At 35.5% G+C, this 21,588-nt stretch overlaps 1 protein-coding gene across 1 annotated transcript in view; it reads left to right on the forward strand.

Moving 5' to 3' along the window:
• The window catches only part of gramd1a (GRAM domain containing 1A), a 126,686-nt gene that overhangs the window by 32,285 nt on the left and 72,813 nt on the right, over window positions 1-21,588 (forward strand). The window lies entirely within an intron of this gene.

The following is a 21,588-nucleotide window of genomic DNA, read 5'->3' on the forward strand; positions in this document are numbered from 1 at the left end:
AAGCATTCAATCTGACGTTAGAATTCGTAATGGCGGCGCTCATCGTTTAATCAGGAAAAAGGTCTATAAGTCGATCATTATTTTCACCCACTTTCGATCTCAGATGGAGACTCCGCCCACTACCGTCTGAGCCTGCTGCCGTGGCGCTGCTGCCGTGTGACTGCTGTGACGTATGGTTCTGCTGTTCTGCAATCGGCCCTATCTCGATTCGACCACCGATCTCACAGTCGAATCTTCGCGGGTGAAACGAGCATCATACCATTTTGGCAATATGGGGGTGCTCAATGTCTAATTGCACACAGAACTACTGGTTTTGTACGGTTATATTAAGTTATATACAGCCTTTGATTATGATAATGCAGTAAAAACAAAAGTGAAAAGAAAGAAGCATTCAATAAATATTTTTAACGTGTTTGTGAATAAATCCAACCACCCCTGTGACAGATTTAATTTGCACTTTCCCTGATCCATGACGAGATGAGGACCATCTTGACGGCAGGTATTAGGCCGCGATCACACCGAACGCGTTTTTGCAGTTGGAGGCGCCTCTTTTGAATGGTTTTCTGTTGGCAGTGAGCGTTCTGCGCGCTGTTTATGCGCTCCCGGCGCCTCGCGTTTTCGCCGCCTGCTGCGCCTCGCGTTTTTGCAGGAGCGCTCTGAGCTCCTGAAGTTGAAAAAAAATCAACTCTGAGCGGAAAAACGCCCAACATCATTCGCGTTCTTTTCCATTGTCCAATCGAATGAATGGAGAGGCGGGCCTTCTGTTGTGGTGACGAAAGTTTACCGTTGCTTAAAAAGTCCGGAGACTGCAAGAAATGGAGGAGAAACCTTTGGTGTCTATCGTGGGTAACCCGGAGCTGTATTATTTAGGGTTTCTGCTAATATGACAGTTTACTTAACAGTAAAAAACTAAGATTTTAGAGCGCTCGCACTATAATCCTTTGATTATTAAAAGTCACCAAAAAAGGCAGTGCTGTGCGCCTCGCGTTTTTAGAACTAAAAGACGCGTTCGGTGTTTTTATTTAAACCTAAATAAGTTCGTCTGTCAGTTGGCAGGCAGTTTTGGTCGCTTTATTAAAAGTTGTTGCTGTGTGCAGTGTGTAAAATAAAATAAAAATAGTTTTACCCTCCTGCTGACTATAGTGTCGTGCCCCTCCCAACCCATTCACACACACACACACACACACACACACACACACACACACACACACATAGGCCTAGATGATTCGACTATCGGTCGACTATAGAAAGATTAGAAAATTCTGATTCGACTATGAAAATTCATAGTCGGGGACAGCCCTAGTTATTATTATTATTATTATTATTATTATTATATCAAAATAATAATACTAATTATTATTATTATCAAAATAATAATACTAATTATTATTATTATTAAAATAATAATAATGATAATTATTATTATTATTATTATTATTATTATTATTATACAGTGACTGAATACATAATATAATTTTTATTATTAATAGTAATAGTTTTATTGCATTATTATTATTATTATTATTATTAATATACAGTAATTGATAACTGTTTGTCTTATATTTCATGAGATATAAGGAATGATGTCCCTGGGTCAACAACAAATTTTATATTATTAGTAACACAAAATATGTAATATTATTATTAGTAGTAGTTGTTATTATTATTATTATTATTATTATTATTATTATTATTATACAGTGATTGATTACTGTTTGTGTTATATTTCATGAGATATAAGGAATGATGTCCCTGGGTCAACAACAAATTTTATATTATTAGAAACACAAAATATGTAATATTATTATTAGTAGTTGTTGTTATTATTATTATTATTATTATTATTTTTATTATTATTATTATTATTATTATTATACAGTGATTGATTACTGTTTGTGTTATATTTCATGAGATATAAGGAATGATGTCCTTGGGTCAACAACAAATTTTATATTATTAGTAACACAAAATATGTAATATTATTATTATTATTAGTTATTATTATTATTATTATTATTATTATTATTATTATTGTTATTATTAAAATAATAATAATAATAATAATTATTCTTCTTCTTATTATTATTATTATTATTATTATTATTATTATTATTATACTACAGTGACTGATTACTGTTTGTCTTATATTTCAAGAGATATAAGGAACGATGTCCCTGGGACACCAACAAATTTATATTATTATTAACACAAAATATTTCATTTTATTATTCATAATATATTTTTTATTATTAATAGTAGTATTTATTTTATTATGATTATTATTATTATTATGATTATTATTATTATTATTATTATGATTATTATTATTATTATTATTATTATTATACAGTGACTGATTACTGTTTGTGTTATATTTCAAGAGATATAAGGAATGATGTCCCTGGGTCAACAACAAATTTTATATTATTATTAACACAAAATATGTAATATTATTATTAGTAGTAGTCGTTTTTATTATTATTATTATTATTATTATTATTATTATTATTATTATTATTATACAGATTACTCTTTGTCTTATATTTCATGAGATATAAGGAATGATGTCCCAGGGTCAACAACAAATTATATATTATTATTAAGACAAAATATTTCATTTTACTATCCATAATATAATTTTTATTGTTAATAGTAGTAGTTTTATTATTATTAATATTATTATACAGTAATTGATAACTGTTTGTGTTATATTTCATGAGATATAAGGAATGATGTCCCAGGGTCAACAACAAAGTTTATATTATTATTAACACAAAATATGTAATATTATTAATAGTAGTAGTTTTATTATTATTATTATTATTATTATTATTATTATACAGTGATTGATTACTGTTTGTCTTATATTTCATGAGACATAAGGAATGATGTCCCAGGGTCAACAACAAAGTTTATATTATTATTAACACAAAATATGTAATATTATTAATAGTAGTAGTTTTATTAGGGCCCGAGCCCAGAATGGGCGAAGGCCCTCTTGTTTTCCTAAGGATTCTTATTAGGGCCCGAGCACCGATGGTGTGAGGACCCTATTGAATCTGCTCCGTTTATTATTATTATTATTATTATTATTATTATTATTATTATTATTATTATTATTATTATTATTAGGGCCCGAGCCCAAAAGGGCGAAGGCCCTATTGTTCTTCTAAGGATTCTTATTTTTTTTTTTTTTTTTTTTTTTTGTTAACCTTCCGGGCACTTAAGGGGGTCTTAACATACTCAAAAACTCTTGAAAATTTGCACAGACGTCGGAATCTGCGGCCATCAGGACGCCACAGAGGCTGGTACCGGGGCGTGGCAAGGGGACTCTACAGCGCCCCCTGGAATTTTGAGGGCCATATAGCACACATACTTGAACGTACACATATGAAACTCGGTACACATATAGAACTCATTGAGCTGAACAACTTTTGTACTCTATGTCATTTTCTCCACGCAACAGGAAGTGAGATATTTAGGGCTGTGTAAAAAGCGCATGCTCTGGAATTTAACGTACTCCTCCCAGGGTTTCGATAGGATTGTCACCAAACTCGGTCAGCATGATCTCAAGACATTGGGGACGCTAAATTGCGAGGGGATTTTTGATATCTCGAACGGTTTGGCCGTGGCAAGGCGACAAAGTTATGGCGAGAAATGAGAAACAGGAAGTGTCTAATAACTGTTGCACACATTGCCTGATTCTGATGAAACTTCACCAGATTGTTCGTTGTATGATGCCGATTCCATAAATGTGACTATTATGAGTCAAAGTTATAGCGCCACCAACTGGCAGCAGGAAGCGTGTCATTTTCAAAATGCTTTGAAATCAGCCTCTTAATTTTACTTGATTTTCTTTAAACTTCATCAAAATCATGTCAAAACACGGCTGATAAGAATATGTAAAGGGGTCGATGATAAATCAAATGCTGTTGCCATGGCAACGTCTCAAACTTTAAAATTAGATTCCTGTCTTTTCGAGGCAGATAACATGCTAAGAATTTCATGAAACTCAACACACACATCAATATTAATGATAGTTAGACACTGGCAAAAGGTCATAAATGGGCGTGGAGCAGGGACTCTATAGCGCCATCTTTTGACAAAAGTTGGGGGGTTAGTTTTTCCTACAGTCACCAAACTCTGTACATATATTGTTCTCATCAATCTGGACAACTTTCTAAATTAAACTCATTAGCTAAGACCAACAGGAAGCCGGCTATTTCCATTTGAATGTGTTTTTTTGGAAAAATCAGGCTGTAAACAAATTCACACTTCTTCTAAGAACAACCAGCTATTCACACCAAACTTTTTTAACATGAAGAGAAGATTCTGAAGATGTTAAATTGCGAGCGGATTTTGGATATCTTGAATGGTGTTGACGTGGTAATTTTTTAAAGATGTAGTAAAAAACATAACCGTCATTTTATTTATATCTTTAAAGTGCAGCATCCAAACTCTTTACAACTTTTTTCACACAGAGATCTAATCATTCTGAGCAAGTGGTGTTAATATAAATTTTCTACAAGCTTCAATGAATTAATGAAAATTAAAAAACGAAATCAGAAACCTGCTGTCACTCTGGGTGAATGTCTCTACTGTATGTATGTGCGTTCAGTCAGGCTGAGAGAAGCTCATTATTGCAGGGGGGAGGGGTGAGAGGCAGAGAGGGTGACAGAGTAGAGAGCCATGCTACAGACCATCTTTGAGTTAGAAATGCACATATATGTACTTTAATTACATAAATATGTCTGATCTTTGAGTGTCTGATATTTTGAGAAAATATAAAGGGTCATTAAGTCTTTCATTGTTTGTATTTTGCAGTTGTTGTTTTTTATTTATTTTTTACTGAACTATACCATGAACTTGTCCTATTCAGTCACATAGCAAAAGATTAAGAAAAATACAACTTTTAAGCATGAGTGATTTATCTTCATTGTAGACAATATTTTCATAGTGTTATTTATTAAATATAAAATTATAATAATTAAAAATTTCAAGACAAACTTTGACAACAAAAACTTTGCTGTTATCTGTTCAAAACATCTGAAAACCATCATTTTAAGATCAGTTATATATATATCGCCCCATTAAAATACTCAACTTGATTTTTAAAGATATTTTGAAGGAATGAAGCGTTTATAGAGCACTTTATTGTGTATTGCTGTACACCCACATTAACTGTGTTCATGTTAATTCACAGTACATAAACTATATATAAATACTTTTTTTAGCTTAATATTAATTAACATTAATAAATGCTATTTATTTATTGGTCATGTTAACTAATATAGTTAATGTTTCAAATGAAACTGGATGGCAACATTTTATATTTTGTGTGTATGTGTCTGTGTGTTGATTTTAAAGTCTAACCCTTTCAATTCTGTAAACTTTAAATCCAAACTAGCAGAGGGTTACTGTGAATGCATGTGCCAACTGGGCACCGTCTTCCTTATTGATTCTTAGTTATGTAGTGCTTAAGAGTGATGTCTTATAACAGGAGTCACCAGCAAAGCAATATCCACACAAAAATTGGACAGATAGGTAACAATGACATTTAAGCAGAAGTGGTGGACGTAAAGCAAGCAATAATAACATTTTGTTATCATCATGAATTACATGTTCTTATCATCATCATCAGAATATTGGGAAAATGTTCCCTATATTGTGAACGGCTTTGGGATATCTTGAACGGTGTTGATGTGGTGATTTATGAAAGTAACAATAAAAAAGATGAAGAGATATTTTCATTTATCTTTAAATTGCATTATTCTAACTCATCAAAACTTTTTACATATAAAGAACAAGAAATCCTTAGGATATACGTGTAGTTTCAAAATGTTATCATGCTCAGAGGCCCCAAAAACATTAAAAGTGTCATTTAAATTTGTCAAATTAAAGCTCTAATACCAGGGATGAACACTAGAGGTCCTCATAAGATAAGGAATCGTTTGACCTCTAATGCTATTTAGCTCATTGTCAGTGTATAAGAATGACAATAATCCATAGAATCAGTTGATATAGACTGTACTGTCAGTGTACTTTTACATAATTATTTTGTATAGGTGCTTAAAGAGCATTAAAATCTTTTTTTTATCTTTTAAGGGAAAATTATATGATTTAAATACATATATATACACTCTCACTGGTAGAACAAACAATCTTATAAGTATGACACTATAATGCTCAGTTCACTTAATTAGAATGAGAAACAAATACAAAAAGGCCAAACAAAAAATCAACTAAGTTAATATGTATTTATTTTTAATATATTTGTTTATAATTATTTCACAGATGCTTATAGATTATTAAAATAATATTTAAAAATGCTTGTAGACCATAAAACATGGTAACTATTTAAAATAGGGTCTCTTTTGTTAACAATGGCTAATGAACTAACAAACACGAACAAACAACGAACAATATATTTGTACTCGATTTTCTTCAAACTTCATCAGAATAATGTAAAAGCCCAGATGCATCAAATGCTGTTGCCATGGCAAATAAATAAAAATAAAAAATACATTAAAATATTTGTTTCCTGTGATATTTAAGGCAGATAGCGTGCTTAAAATTTCATTTTCCATTTTCAATTTTCAATGATTTATTATATATTTAAAGTGCAGCATCCTAACTCTTTGAAACTTTTTTCATACAAATAACTATTCATTCTGATCAAACACAGTTCATTTCATAATTATACAAAACTCCACGAATGAAAGAAAAAAAAAACATATCTGATCTCACTCTGCTCTGCAGGAGGAGAGACAGTAAGGGTTAGTCCAAAGGGTTACTGTGAATGCATGTGCCAACTGGGCACCGTTTTCCTGATGCTATCGGGATGGCGACTGCACAGACGGCGAGGGCCCGGTCATCGCTGCTTGCAGCTTTAATTATTATTATTCTCCAAAATGAATCGCATTTTAGAGGACCTAAACATGCCCGAAAACTCACAAAACTTTGCACACACATCAAACCTGGCGAAAATTTACGTCTGATATGGGTTTCAGAAGTGGGTGTGGCAAAATGGCTCGACAGCGCCACCTTTAGATTTTCAGCGGTGTGCGCTTTCAGCTGTGATTCACGTACATGCACGGAAATCGGTACACACATGTAACACACCAAAACCTACAAAAAAGCCTCTTGGAGCAAAATCCGGAACCCAACAGGAAGTCGGTTAATATTAATATTCTCAACAAAATTTGTGTCATTTTTGCCATTTTCAGGCATCGTACTTGAACGAACTCCTCCTACAGATTTATTCGGATCAAAGCCAAATTTGCTGAGCCTAATCTAAAGCCCTTTTTGACATTAAATTGTGAAGATCTAGAGTTTTCATCGGAGGGCGTGTCCGTGGCGGCCTCGTAAATTTCGATGTTTCGCCATGAAAAAGGAAGTTGCTATAACTGAGGCATACAATGTCCGATCTGTCCCAATCTTCACATGTGTGATAACACTCCTGACCTGATGACATCTACATGCCCATATTCAGTTTTACTCATAGCGCCACCTGCTGGCAACAGGAAGTGTCATTCTGTACTCTGCAACAAACTCCTCCAAGAGATTTAATCAGATCAACACCAAAATCGGTCAGTCTAATAAAAAGGCTTTAGCGATGTTAAATTGCGAAGATCTTGAGTTTTCATTGAAGGGCGTGTCCGTGGCGGCCTAACAAATTTTGAGGTCTCGCCATGGATCTAAAACTTGTTATAACTCAGCCATAAAATGTCCGATTTGCCTCAAACTTCACATGTTTGATAAGAGTCCTGGCCTGAACCAATATGAAGGCCAATATTCTATTATAATCACAGCGCCACCTGTTGGCAACAGGAAATTACTTGTATCAAACTCCTCCTAGAGATTTAATGATATCAACATTATATTTGGTCAGTCTGATCTAGAGGCCTTAGAGATATTAAATTGTGAAGATCTTGAGTTTTCGTCAAAGGGCGTGTCCTTGGTGGCCTGACAAAGTTTGATGTTTCGCCATGAACATAGAAGTTGTTATAACTCAGCCATAAAATGTCCGATCTGCCTCAAACTTCACATGTTTGGTAAAAGTCCTGGCCTGAAGACATCTAAAGGCCAATATTCAGATATTATCATAGCGCCACCTGTTGGCAGTAGGATATATCATATCTTTCACTAACTCAAACATACCAAGGTCAATCTGCACCAAACTTCATATGTTTGATGAAAGTGCTGGCCTGAACACATCTACATGCCAATAATCAGTTATAGGCATAGCGCCACCAGCTGGCAGCAGGAAGTTTGGCACATTTAAGTGACTTTGATCTATTTTTCCTACATTTAGTGTATTAAAAGCATACTGCCCACCGTTTGCTGTTTTCCTAAAGTCATCGGTCGGCGGTGAGCCCGGGTGCGAGGGCCCGTTCATCGCTGCTTGCAGCTTTAATTTTTTTTTTTTTTTTTTTTTTGTTAACCTTCCGGGCACTTAAGGGGGTCTTAACATGCTCAAAAACTCTTGAAAATTTGCACACATGTCGGAATCTGCGGCCATCAGGACGTCACAGAGGCTGGTACCGGGGCGTGGCAAGGGGACTCTACAGCGCCCCCTGGAATTTTTAGGGCCATATAGCACACATACTTGAACGTACACATATGAAACTCGGTACACATATAGAACTCATTGAGCTGAACAACTTTTGTACTCTATGTCATTTTCTTAACGCAACAGGAAGTGAGATATTTAGGGCTGTGTAAAAAGCGCATGCTCTGGAATTTAACGTACTCCTCCCAGGATTTCCATACGATTGTCACCAAACTCGGTCAGCATGATCTCAAGACATTGGGGACGCTAAATTGCGAGGGGATTTTTGATATCTCGAACGGTTTGGCCGTGGCAAGGCGACAAAGTTATGGCGAGAAATGAGAAACAGGAAGTGTCTAATAACTGTTGCACACATTGCCTGATTCTGATGAAACTTCACCAGATTGTTCGTTGTATGATGCCGATTTCATAAATGTGACTATTATGAGTCAAAGTTATAGCGCCACCAACTGGTAGCAGGAAGCGTGTCATTTTCAAAATGCGTTGAAATCAGCCTCTTAATTTTACTTGATTTTCTTCAAACTTCATCAAAATAATGTCAAAACACGGCCGATAAGAATATGTAAAGGGTACGATGATAAATCAAATGCTGTTGCCATGGCAACGTGTCAAACTTTAAAATTAGATTCCTGTCTTTTCGAAGCAGATAACATGCTTAGAATTTCATGAAACTCAACACACACATCAATATTAATGATAGTTAGACACTGGCAAAAGGTCATAATTGGGCGTGGAGCAGGCACTCTATAGCGCCATCTTTTGACAAAAGTTGGGGGGTTAGTTTTTCCTACAGTCACCAAACTCTGTACATATATTGTTCTCATCTATCTGGACAACTTTTTAAATCAAACTCATTAGCTAAGACCAACAGGAAGCCGGCTATTTTGATTTGAATGTGGATTTTTGGAAAAATCAGGCTGTAAACAAATTCACACTCCTTCTAAGAATAACAAGGTATTCACACCAAACTTTTTTAACATGAAGAGAAGATTCTGAAGATGTTAAATTGCGAGCGGATTTGGGATATCTTGAACGGTGTTGACGTGGTGATTTTTTAAAAAACATAACCCTAATTTTTTATATCTTTAAAGTGCAGCATCCAAACTCTTTAAAAAAAATTTCACACAGAGATCTAATCATTATGAGCAAGTGCTGGTAATATCATAATTATTCAAGCTTCTATGAATTAAAGAAAATTAAAAAAAGAAATCAGTAAACTGTTGTCACTGGGCTGACAGTCTGTGTTGACACTAAGAGTGACTGAAGGGGGGAGGGGTGAAAGGGAGAGAGACCAGTGGAACATGCTGTTTTGCTTAAGACCATCTTTGAGGAAGATGCAATTTGCACATTGCACATTGCTATAGTTTAATCTGCATAAATATGTCTGAACTTTGAGAGTCTGATCTTTGAGAAAATATAAAGGGTCACGAACTCTTTCATTCTTTGTATATTGCAGTTGTTGTTTTTTTATTTATTTTTTACTGAACTGTACCATGAACTTGTCCTATTCAGTCACATAGCAAAAGATTAAGAAAAATACAGCTTTTTAGCATGAGCGATTTATCTTCATTGATAGACATTTATTTTCATAATTAAAATTTTTGATTCAATAATAAAAAAAAAAAAAACACTAACAATTTCAAGACAAACTTTGACAACAAAACAAACTTTGCTGTTATCTGTTCAAAACATCTGAAAATTGTACCATTTTAAGATGAGTTATATTTATATATCGCCCCATTACAATACCCAACTTGATTTTTAAAGATATTTTGAAAGAATGAAGCGTTTATTGAGCACTTTATTGTGTATTGTTGTATACCCACATGAACTGTGTTCATGTTCATGTTAATTCACAGTACATACACTATGTTAAAAGATACTAATTTACCTTTAAACAATATATGAGTACTTTTTTAGGTTAATATTAATTAACATTAATAAATGCTATTTATTATTGTTCATGTTAACAATGTTAACAAATGAAACTGGATGGTAAAGTTGTATATTTAGTGTGTATTTGTCTGTGTGTTGATTTAAAAATGTAACCCTTTCATTTCTGTAAACTTTAAATCCAAACTGGCAGAGGGTTACTGTGAATGCATGTGCCAACTGGGCACCGTTTTCCTAATTGATTCTTAGTTATGTAGCGCTTATAAGTGATGTCTTATAACAGGAGTCACCTGAAAAGCAATATCCACACACAAATTGAACAGATAGGTAACGATGACATTTAAGCAGAAGTGGTGGACGTAAAGCAAGCAATAATAACATTTTGTTATCATCATGAATTACATGTTCTTATCATCATCCTCAGAATATTGGGAAAATGTTCCCTATATTGTGAACAACTTTGGGATATCTTGAACAGTGTTGATGTGGTGATTTATGAAAGTAACAATGAAAAAGATGAAGAGTTATTTTCATATATCTTTAAATTGCATTATTCTAACTCATCAAAACTTTTTACATATAAAGAACAAGAAATTATTAGGAAATACGTGTAGTTTCAAAATGTTATCATGCTCAGAGGGCCCAAAAACATTAAAAGTGTCACATAAATTTGTCTGATTAAAGCTGTAATACCAGGGATGAACAGTAGAGGTCCTCATAAGATAAGGAATCGTTTGACCTCTAATGCTATTTAACTCATTCTCAGTATATAAGAATGACAATAATCCATAGAATCAGTTGATATGTACTGTATTGTCAGTCTACTTTTACATAATTATTTTGTATAGGTGCTTAAAGAGCATTAAAATCTTTTTTTTTTTCTTTTAAGGAAAAATTATATGATTTAAATACATATATACACTCTCACTGATAGAACAAAAAATCTTATAAGTATGACACTATACTGCTCAGTTCACTTAATTAGAATGAGAAACAAATACAAAAAGGCCAAAAAAATCTACTAAGTAAATATGTATTTATTTTTAATATATTTGTTTATAATTATTTCACATAAAGGCGTCCCTGATGCATCAAATGCTGTTGTCATGGCAAATAAATAAAAATTAAAAATAGTTTCAAATATTTGTTTCCTGTGTTTTTGAGGCAAATAGCGTGCTTAGAATTTCATTTTCATTTTTAAATTTTCAATGATTTATTATATATTTAAAGTGCAGCATCCTAACTCTTTGAAACTTTTTTCATACAAATAACTATTCATTCTGATCAAACACAGATCATTTCATAATTATACAAAACTCCACGAATGAAAGAAAATAAAAAAAAACATATCTGATCTCGCTCTGCTCTGCACTTAATGTGTGTGTTTGTGTGGTAAGTGGCTGAGTGTAAAGAGGGGGGATGGGTGGTAAGAGAAAGAGTCAGAGAGGAGGAGAGACAGTTAGGGTTAGTCCAAAGGGTTACTGTGAATGCATGTGCCAACTGGGCACCGTTTTCCTGATGCTATCGGGATGGCGATTGCACAGACGGCGAGGGCCCGGTCATCGCTGCTTGCAGCTTTAATTATTATTATTATTATTATTATTATTATTATTATTATTATTATTATTATTAGGGCCCGAGCCCAAAAGGGCGAAGGCCCTCTTGTTTTCCTAAGGATTCTTATTAGGGCCCGAGCCCAAAAGGGCGAAGGCCCTATTGTTCTTCTAAGGGTTCTTTTTAGGGCCCGAGCCCAAAAGGGCGAAGGCCCTATTGTTCTTCTAAGGGTTCTTATTAGGGCCCGAGCCCAAAAGGGCGAAGGCCCTATTGTTCTTCTAAGGATTCTTATTTTTTATTTTTTTATTTTTTTTTTTTCAACCGTTGGGGCACTTTTGGGGGCCTTAACATACTCAAAAACTATTGAAAATTTGCACACACATTGGAATCTGCCGTCGTCCGGACGCCACAGAGGCTGGGACCCGGGCGTGGTTCAGGGCCTCTACAGCGCCCCCTGGAACACAGTTTGAAACTTGATGTACTGCGCACACATACTTGCACGTATTGATATGAAACTCGGTACACATATAGAACTCATCGAGCTGAACAACTTTTGTACTCTATGTCATAGGCTCCACGCAACAGGAAGTGAGATATTTAGGGCTGTTTAAAAAGCGCATGCTCTGGAATTTAACGTACTCCTCCCAGGATTTCCATAGGATTGTCACCAAACTCGGCCAGCATGATCTCAAGACATTGGGGACGCTAAATTGCGAGGGGATTTTTGATATCTCGAACGGTTTGGCCGTTGTAAGGCGACAAAGTTATGGCGAGAAATGAGAAACAGGAAGTGTCTAATAACTGTTGCACACATTGCCTGATTCTGATGAAACTTCACCAGATTGTTCGTTGTATGATGCCGATTCCATAAATGTGACTATTATGAGTCAAAGTTATAGCGCCACCAACTGGCAGCAGGAAGCGTGTCATTTTCAAAATGCTTTGAAATCAGCCTCTTAATTAGGGCCCGAGCCCAAAAGGGCGAAGGCCCTATTGTTCTTCTAAGGGTTATTAGGGCCCGAGCCCAAAAGGGCGAAGGCCCTATTGTTCTTCTAAGGATTCTTATTTTTAGGGCCCGAGCCCAAAAGGGCGAAGGCCCTATTGTTCTTCTAAGGATTCTTATTAGGGCCCGAGCCCAAAAGGGCGAAGGCCCTATTGTTCTTCTAAGGATTCTTATTTGTTTTGTTTTTTTTTTGTTTTTTTATTTTTATTTTTTTTCAACCGTTGGGGCACTTTTGGGGGCCTTAACATACTCAAAAACTCTTGAAAATTTGCACACACGTCGGAATCTGCCGTCGTCCGGACGCCACAGAGGCTGGGACCCGGGCGTGGTTCAGGGCCTCTACAGCGCCCCCTGGAACACAGTTTGAAAACTTGATGTACTGCGCACACATACTTGCACGCACTCATATGAAACTCGGTACACATATAGAACTCATCGAGCTGAACAACTTTTGTACTCTATGTCATGGGCTCCACGCAACAGGAAGTGGGATATTTAGGGCTGTTTAAAAAGCGCATGCTCTGGAATTTAACGTACTCCTCCCAGGAATTCCATGGGATTGTCACCAAACTCGGTCAGCATGATCTCAAGACATTGGGGACGCTAAATTGCGAGGAGATTTTTGATATCTCGAACGGTTTGGCCGTGGCAAGGCGACAAAGTTATGGCGAGAAATGAGAAACAGGAAGTGTCTAATAACTGTTGCACACATTGCCTGATTCTGATGAAACTTCACCAGTTTGTTCCTTGTATGATGCCGATTCCATAAATGTGACTATTATGAGTCAAAGTTATAGCGCCACCAACTGGGAGCAGGAAGTGTGTCATTTTCAAAATGCTTTGAAATCAGCCTCTTAATTTTACTCGATTTTCTTTAAACTTCATCAAAATCATGTCAAAACACGGCCGATAAGAATATGTAAAGGGGTCGATGATAAATCAAATGCTGTTGCCATGGCAACGTGTCAAACTTTAAAATTACATTCCTGTCTTTTCGAGGCAGATAACATGCTTAGAATTTCATGAAACTCAACACACACATCAATATTAATGATAGTTAGACACTGGCAAAAGGTCATAAATGGGCGTGGAGCAGGCACTCTATAGCGCCATCTTTTGACAAAAGTTGGGGGGTTAGTTTTTCCTACAGTCACCAAACTCTGTACTTATATTGTTCTCATCAATCTGGACAACTTTCTAAATCAAACTCATTAGCTAAGACCAACAGAAAGCCGGCTATTTTGATTTGAATGTGGATTTTTTGAAAAATCAGGTAGTAAACAAATTCACACTACTCCTAAGAACAACCAGCTTTTCACACCAAACTTTTTTAACATGAAGAGAAGATTCTGAAGATGTTAAATTGCGAGCGGACTTGGGATATCTCGAACGGTGTTGACGTGGTGATTTTTTAAAGATGTAGTAAAAAACATAACCCTAATTTTTTATATCTTTAAAGTGCAGCATCCAAACTCTTTAAAACTTTTTTCACACAGAGATCTAATCATTCTGAGCAAGTGCTGGAAATATAAATTTTATACAAGCTTCAATGAATTAAAGAAAATTAAAAAGATAACTCAGAAACCTGCTGTCACTCTGGTGAATGTCTCTACAGTATGTGTGTGCGTTCAGTCAGGCACAGAGAAGCTCATTATTGCAGGGGGGAGGGGTGAGAGGCAGAGAGGGTGACAGAGTAGAGAGCCATCCTACAGACCATCTTTGAACAAAATGCACATACTGTATGTAGTGTAATTACATAAATATGTCTGATCTTTGAGAGTCTGATATTTTGAGAAAATATAAAGGGTCACTAAGTCTTTCATTGTTCGTATTTTGCAGTTGTTGTTTTTTATTTATTTTTTACTTAACTGTACCATGAACTTGTCCTATTCAGTCACATAGCAAAAGATTTTAAAAAATACAACTTTTTAGCATGATCAATTTATCTTCATTGATAGACAATATTTACATAGTGTTATTTATTGAATATAAAATAATAATAATAAAAAATTAAGACAAACTTTGACAACAAAACAAACGTTACTGTTATCTCTTCAAAACATCTGAAAACCATAATTTTAAGAACAGTTATAAATATATATATCACCCCGTTAAAATACTCAACTTGATTTTTAAAGATATTTTGAAAGAATGAAGCGTTTATAGAGCACTTTATTGTGTATTGCTGTACACCCACATGAACTGTGTTCATGTTCATGTTAATTCACTGTACATAACCTTTATATGAATACTTTTTTTTAGCTTAATATTAATTAACATTAATAAATGCTATTTATTTATTGGTCATGTTAACTGATATAGTTAATTTTAACAAATGAAACTGGATGGCAACATTTTATATTTTGTGTGTATGTGTCTGTGTGTTGATTTTAAAGTGTAACCCTTTCAATTCTGTAAACTTAAAATCCAAACTAGCAGATGGTTACTGTGAATGCATGTGCCAACTGGGCACCGTCTTCCTTATTGATTCTTAGTTATGACAACAATTAATTTTATACAAAAATAGTACAGATAGGTAACAATGACATTTAAGCAGAAGTGGTGGATATAAAGGAAGCAATAACAACATTTTGCTATCATCATGAATTACATGTTCTTATTTGTAGCATACTGGTTCACAGTTGGCATCTATCTGAAGTCCTTGCATTGATTGCATTTAATTAAATCAACATTATATTTGGTCAGTCTGATCTTGAGGCCTTAGAGATGTTAAATTGTGAAGATCTTGAGTTTTCATTAAAGGGCATGTCCGTGGTGGCCTGACAAAGTTTGATGTTTCTGCATAGACATAGAAGTGGTTATAACTTAGCCTGAAAATGTCTGATCTGCCACAAAATTCACAGGTTTGGTAAGAGTCCTGGCCTGAAGACACCTAAAGACCAATATTCAGATATTATCATAGCGCCACTTGTTGGCAGCAGGATATCTCATATATTTCACTAACTCAAACACACCAAGGTCAATCTGCACCAAACTTCATATGTTTGATAATAGTGCTGGCCTGAACACATCTACATGCCAATAATCAGTTATAGGCATAGCGCCACCAGCTGGCAGCAGCAAGTTTGGCACATTTAAATGACTTATGACATATTTTTTCTATATTTACTGTATTAAAAGCATACTGCCCACCGTTTGCTGTTTTCCTGAAGCCACCGGTCGGCGGTGAGCCCGGGTGCGAGGGCCCGTTCATCGCTGCTCGCAGCTTTAATTAGGGCCCGAGCCCAAAAGGGCGAAGGCCCTATTGTTCTTCTAAGGGTTCTTATTTTTTTTTTTTTTTTTTTTTTTTTTAAACCTTCTGGGCACTTTTGGGGGCCTTAACATACTCAAAAACTCTTGAAAATTTGCACACACGTCGGAATCTGCGGCCATCAGGACGCCACAGAGGCTGGGACCCGGGCGTTGTTCAGGGCCTCTACAGCGCCCCCTGGAACACAGTTTGAAAACTTGATGTACTGCACACACATACTTGCACGTATTGATATGAAACTCGGTACACATATAGATCTCACTGAGCCAAACAACTTTTGTACTCTATGTCATGGGCTGAACGCAACAGGAAGTGAGATATTTAGGGCTGTTTAAAAAGCGCATGCTCTGGAATTTAACGTACTCCTCCCAGGGTTTCCATAGGATTGTCACCAAACTCGGTCAGCATGATCTCAAGACATTGGGGACGCTAAATTGCGAGGGGATTTTTGATATCTCGAACGGTTTGGCCGTGGCAAGGCGACAAAGTTATGGCGAGAAATGAGAAACAGGAAGTGTCTAATTACTGTTGCACACATTGCTTGATTCTTATGAAACTTCACCAGTTTGTTCGTTGTATGATGCCGATTCCATAAATGTGACTATTATGAGTCAAAGTTATAGCGCCACCAACTGGCAGCAGGAAGCGTGTCATTTTCAAAATCCTTTGAAATCAGCCTCTTAATTTTACTTGATTTTCTTCAAACTTCATCAAAATAATGTCAAAACACGGCCGATGAGAATATGTAAAGGGGTCGATGATAAATCAAATGCTGTTGCCATGGCAACGTGTAAAACTTTAAAATTTGATTCCTGTCTTTTCGAGGCAGATAACATGCTTAGAATTTCATGAAACTCAACACACACGTCAATATTAATGATAGTTAGACACTGGCAAAAGGTCATAAATGGGCGTGGAGCAGGCACTCTATAGCGCCATCTTTTGACAAAAGTTGGGGGGTTAGTTTTTCCTACAGTCACCAAACTCTGTACATATATTGTTCTCATCAATCTGGACAACTTTCTAAATCAAACTCATTAGCTAAGACCAACAGGAAGCCGGCTATTTTGATTTGAATGTGGATTTTTGGAAAAATCAGGCTGTAAACAAATTCACACTCCTTCTAAGAAAAATAAGGTATTCACACCAAACTTTTTAAACATGAAGAGAAGATTCTGAAGATGTTAAATTGCGAGCGGATTTGGGATATCTTGAACGGTGTTGACGTGGTGATTTTTTAAAGATGTAGTAAAAAACATAACCGTAATTTTTTAATATCTTTAAAGTGCAGCATCCAAACTCTTTAAAACTTTTTTCACACAGAGATCTTATCATTCTGAGCAAGTGGTGTAAATATCAATTTTATACAAGCTTCTATGAATTAAAGAAAATTAAAAAAAGAAATTAGAAACCTGCTGTCACTCTGCCTGTGCCTGTCTGTGTTCAGTCACCATTGAGTCACTGAAGAGTGACTGAAGGGGGGAGGGGTGTAAGGGAGAGAGACCAGTGGAACATGCTGTTTTGCTTAAGACCATCTTTGAGGAAGATGCACATTGTTGTAGCGTAATCGACATAAATATGTCTGATATTTTGAGAAAATATAAAGGGTCATTAAATCTTTCATTGTTTGTATTTTGCAGTTGTTGTTTTTTATTTATTTTTACTGAACTGTACCATGAACTTGTCCTATTCAGTCACATAGCAAAAGATTAAGAAAAATACAACTTTTAAGCATGAGTGAATAATCTTCATTGTAGACAATATTTTCATAGTGTTATTTATTGAATATAAAATTATAATAATTAAAAATTTCAAGACAAACTTTGACAACAAAACAAACTTTGCTGTTATCTCTTCAAAACATCCGAAAACCATCATTTTAAGATCAGTTATATATATATCGCCCCATTAAAACACTCAACTTGATTTTTAAAGATATTTTGAAAGAATTAAGCGTTTATAGAGCACTTTGTGTATTGCTGTACACCCACATGAACTGTGTTCATGTTCATGTTAATTCACAGTACATAAACTAATTTACCTTTAAACAATATATGAATACTTTTTTTTAGCTTAATATTAATTAACATTAATAAATGCTATTTAATTATTGTTCATGTTAACTAATATAGTTAATGTTAACAAATGAAACTGGATGGCAACATTTTATATATTGTGTGTATGTGTCTCTGTGTTGATTTTAAAGTGTAACCCTTTCAATTCAGTAAACTTAAAATCCAAACTAGCAGAGGGTTACTGTGAATGCATTTGCCAACTGTGCACCGTTTTCCTAATTGATTCTTAGTTATGTAGCGCTTAAGAGTGATGTCTTATAACAGGAGTCACCAGCAAAGCAATATCCACATACAAATTGTACAGATAGGTAACGATTTAAGCAGAAGTGGTGAATGTAATGCAAGCAATAATAACATTTTGTTATCATCATGAATTACATGTTCTTATCATCATCATCAGAATATAGGGCAAATGTTCACATTTGGTTCACAGTTGGCATTATCTGAAGTCCTTGCAGGGGATTAGGTTTATAGCAAACTCCTCCTAGACATTTAATGAAATCAACATTATATTTGGTCAGTCTGATCTAGAGGCCTTAGAGATGTTAAATTGTGAAGATCTTGAGTTTCAGTAAAGGGCGTGTCCGTGGCGGCCTGACAAAGTTTGATGTTTTGCCATGGACATAGGTGTAATAACTCAGCCATAAAATGTCTGATCTGCCTCAAACTTCAGAGGTTTGGTAGGAGTCCTGGCCTGAAGACACCTAAAGGCCAATATTCAGATATTATCATAGCGCCACCTGTTGACACCAGGATATATCATATCTTTCACTAACTCAAACATACCAAGGTCAATCTGCACCAAACTTCATATGTTTGATAATAGTGCTGGCCTGAACACATCTACATGCCATTTATAGGCATAGCGCCACCAGCTGCCAATGGGAAGTTTGGCACATTTAAATGACTTATGACATATTTCTCATATATTTACTGTATTAAAAGCATACTGCCCACCGTTTGCTGTTTTCCTAAAGCCACCGGTCGGCGGTGAGCCCGGGTGCGAGGGCCCGTTCATCGCTGCTTGCAGCTTTAATTAGGGCCCGAGCCCAGAATGGGCGAAGGCCCTATTGTTTTTCTAAGGATTATTAGGGCCCGAGCCCAAAAGGGCGAAGGCCCTATTGTTCTTCTAAGGGTTCTTATTTTTTTTTTTTTTTTTTTTTTTTTTTTCAACCGTTGGGGCACTTTTGGGGGCCTTAACATACTCAAAAACTCTTGAAAATTTGCACACACGTCGGAATCTGCCGTCGTCCGGACGCCACAGAGGCTGGGACCCGGGCGTGGTTCAGGGCCTCTACAGCGCCCCCTGGAACACAGTTTGAAAACTTGATGTACTGCGCACACATACTTGCACGTATTGATATGAAACTCGGTACACATATAGATCTCACTGAGCCAAACAACTTTTGTACTCTATGTCATGGGCTGAACGCAACAGGAAGTGAGATATTTAGGGCTGTTTAAAAAGCGCATGCTCTGGAATTTAACGTACTCCTCCCAGGGTTTCCATAGGATTGTCACCAAACTCGGTCAGCATGATCTCAAGACATCGGGGACGCTAAATTGCGAGGGGATTTTTGATATCTCGAACGGTTTGGCCGTGGCAAGGCGACAAAGTTATGGCGAGAAATGAGAAACAGGAAGTGTCTAATTACTGTTGCACACATTGCTTGATTCTTATGAAACTTCACCAGTTTGTTTGTTGTATGATGCCGATTCCATAAATGTGACTATTATGAGTCAAAGTTATAGCGCCACCAACTGGCAGCAGGAAGCGTGTCATTTTCAAAATCCTTTGAAATCAGCCTCTTAATTTTACTTGATTTTCTTCAAACTTCATCAAAATAATGTCAAAACACGGCCGATGAGAATATGTAAAGGGGTCGATGATAAATCAAATACTGTTGCCATGGCAACGCGTCAAACTTTAAAATTTGATTCCTGTCTTTTCGAGGCAGATAACATGCTTAGAATTTCATGAAACTCAACACACACGTCAATATTAATGATAGTTAGACACTGGCAAAAGGTCATAAATGGGCGTGGAGCAGGCACTCTATAGCGCCATCTTTTGACAAAAGTTGGGGGGTTAGTTTTTCCTACAGTCACCAAACTCTGTACATATATTGTTCTCATCAATCTGGACAACTTTCTAAATCAAACTCATTAGCTAAGACCAACAGAAAGCCGGCTATTTTGATTTGAAGGTGGATTTTTGGAAAAATCAGGCTGTAAACAAATTCACACTACTTCTAAGAACAACCAGCTGTTCACACCAAACTTTTTTAACATGAAGAGAAGATTCTGAAGATGTTAAATTGCGAGCGGATTTTGGATATCTCGAACGGTGTTGACGTGGTGATTTTTTAAAGATGTAGTAAAAAACATAACCCTAATTTTTTATATCTTTAAAGTGCAGCATCCAAACTCTTTAAAACTTTTTTCACACAGAGATCTAATCATTCTGAGCAAGTGCTGGAAATATAAATTTTATACAAGCTTCAATGAATTAAAGAAAATTAAAAAAATAACTCAGAAACCTGCTGTCACTCTGGTGAATGTCTCTACAGTATGTGTGTGCGTTCAGTCAGGCACAGAGAAGCTCATTATTGCAGGGGGGAGGGGTGAGAGGCAGAGAGGGAGAGAGGGTGACAGAGTAGAGAGCCATCCTACAGACCATCTTTGAACAAAAAATGCATGTACTGTATGTAGTGTAATTACATAAATATGTCTGATCTTTGAGAGTCCGATATTTTGAGAAAATATAAAGGGTCATTAAGTCTTTCATTGTTCGTATTTTGCAGTTGTTGTTTTTTATTTATTTTTTACTTAACTGTACCATGAACTTGTCCTATTCAGTCACATAGCAAAAGATTTAAAAATACAACTTTTTAGCATGATCAATTTATCTTCATTGATAGACAATATTTACATAGTGTTATTTATTGAATATAAAATAATAATAATAAAAAATTAAGACAGACTTTGACAACAAAACAAACATTACTGTTATCTCTTCAAAACATCTGAAAACCATAATTTTAAGATCAGTTATATATATATATATATATATATATATATATATATATATATATATATATATATATATATATCACCCCGTTAAAATACTCAACTTGATTTTTAAAGATATTTTGAAAGAATGAAGCGTTTATAGAGCACTTTATTGTGTATTGCTGTACACCCACATGAACTGTGTTCA

This window comes from Garra rufa, chromosome 9 (genome assembly GCF_049309525.1).
Source record: "Garra rufa chromosome 9, GarRuf1.0, whole genome shotgun sequence".
Classification (NCBI taxonomy): domain Eukaryota; kingdom Metazoa; phylum Chordata; class Actinopteri; order Cypriniformes; family Cyprinidae; genus Garra; species Garra rufa.